The sequence below is a fragment of the Tamandua tetradactyla genome, chromosome 3, assembly GCF_023851605.1.
Source record: "Tamandua tetradactyla isolate mTamTet1 chromosome 3, mTamTet1.pri, whole genome shotgun sequence".
In the NCBI taxonomy this organism is placed as follows: Eukaryota; Metazoa; Chordata; class Mammalia; order Pilosa; family Myrmecophagidae; genus Tamandua; species Tamandua tetradactyla.
This window is the reverse complement of record NC_135329.1, coordinates 144,028,879-144,031,327: the sequence shown is the minus strand read 5'-3', so window position 1 is coordinate 144,031,327 and position 2,449 is coordinate 144,028,879.

The window sequence follows — 2,449 nt, the reverse complement described above, 5'->3', positions numbered from 1 at the left end:
ACGTCTGCTGGGCTGCCAGTTTTTCAAAATGTTCAGTGGCCTCCTACACGCTGTTTTTTTGTTTTTGTTTTTTTTCATATGGGGACAAATTCATGGTGAGCTGCCCAAGGGGCAGAATTTCATGGTAGCTTTCAACCCTGAATTTCCAACAACCATCTTAAAAACATAAATAGCTGAATCTTACAGGATGTAACAGTCATGCTTGCTAGACAATGTATCCTTAGATTGACATTTTTATACAGGCTGAATTCAAACTGCCACAGCCTTTCCCACCTCCATGACAGGTGATTTCAGTCTTCCTCAAGCCTGCCAATGCTTTTGTGTGCCCATTTCAAGATTATAGACCTCAGCAGATAGTTTTTCTCAATTTATAGTACTGTAAATGTGTTACAGTAAAGAACCTTTCGAGTCTGAGCTGAAAATATTTCATAAAGGTTGAAAATGTTATTCAGACACCAAATTCTAAGACATCTCTGTCATCCTCAAGTACAGAGCCATAAAATGAGTTGAATAGTCCCAGATCTCTTCTTGATCCATTTATGCTAATGATAAGCCATTTAAAAATGGCCAGCCTAGTCATTTATGGAGTAACCTTAAGTCTCCTTTCCTAATTTGTAGTTAAATAAATAAAATGTATATATTAAAATCTTAATATACTCTACAATTCCTTCTTCTTTCACTTTTCCTTTTTTTTTTTTTTTTACTCCTGGTCTTGTCTAACATCTGCTGGTTTGTTTTTGGAATATTAGTATGGTCTTGAAGAAAAAATAAATGATTTAAAATAAAGTTCAAATCAGCTTCCCAGAAAAAGCAGTAAGAATTCAAATTATCTCTCATCAGTTTCTCAGGACTCTTGAGAATTTTGTGGACTGCCCCCCGCCCCCGCATTCCATAACACCCAGGGCTGCAACGCAGACTCACACAGAAGAGATTTCTTCTTCTTGAACACAAGGCAAAGTTCATTTGACTCAGTTTCCCTCCACTCCACAGCATGGTAGTTTGTAAGGCAACAAGCCCACGCCTGCACTAAATGGTGGGTAAGTGCCTCACCGCTACAGGGTTAGAACATGGAAGCCCCTGAAGGGAGGAGGGCAGCTCTGTGCATGTTAACAAGCTCCGTGGAAAGAGAAAAACCACTTGCCACATTAGGCTGGCAAAATGCGAACTGCAAACAGTGTAAATATTTATCTTCAGGGACCTCCAAGGGACCTCTGGGGGAAGGAAAATAAATCTCTACCCGTGTTTACTCATAATGATTTCCAACAGGCCCATCTAAATACAAGTACAGCATTTAATTAAACAGACTTCTTCAATGGCCATCGAGCTGTGTAAATACAGTATTAAAAAAGGCACAGATTCTCTTTTCAGGGTGGATGGAGGTGTAGTGTTTGGATACATGATCCCGGTCTCCCAAACTGATCCCTTTTTTGAGAATCCAGAAAGCATGAAGTTTGCTGAAGGATTTTATTTTCTATTTAAATAGAGTCATTTGTGAAAGGGCTTCCATTTTGAAATGGAAAGATTAGATAGATGATAGATAGATATAGAGATATATACTCATTTTTGGAAAAACAAATTTGAAAGAAGGGAAAAAGGTCTTTGTGAAGGATAGAGCTCACTTCAGTGTCACAACTGAACATGATGAAAAATGACTTCCAAAGTGTCTCTTCCTTCATCTGGCTGGAATAAGTAAAATAATGTCTGACTACAAGAAGGAAAAGAGCATAACCTTAGAGAATTTTCTAAAAGGCAAGCATCCAAGGTGATGCTGAGAAAGCAATGACTTTTGGGAAAGGCTCCAGAATATATACCCACACACACAAACACATTCCGCACAATGATGGTGCAAGGAAAGCAAGGAAATGGCTCCCCAGGCTGAAGATTCTTCCTGGTAATTAGTCACCCTTTCCTCCTCCCAATTTATGCTGGAAGCTGGACAGGGCAATGACTCAGTAAGGGAGGCAGGGAGGAGAAGCTCGTTTACCACTGTGGCTTAAAAAATACTGAGGCTTTTCAAGTATTTTTAACTCATAAACTTAAAGTCACCTGGGGAGAGGGGAAGAGGGCCAGGGCTAGAAGCATTCGGACAGTAGTTAGTGGGAAAATCATAGTCCTTATTTCCATGAAGATGGCTTCGTATAAACCAGGTAACTCTAGTAACCTCTGGGCACTTCTCCACAGCCATTCTGCTGTGGGAAACTTTTCTGCATTCACTAAAGCCACCATGTTACTGATGAAACACAGTCCCATTAGCACCACTTCCTACCAGGGGAAGATTCACCAGCATCTTGGAGTGAAAAGGGATCTCTAAAAGAAAGAGAACTTGGGAGCAGCAGCACGAAACTCAAGTCTAAACCAACAACCAGAGCTAAATGCCAGGATACACCAAGGTCAAGTAGAAGAAAAACAATGCCCAACCCCAGTGTCTCCAGCACTAAAAGAATTTGCC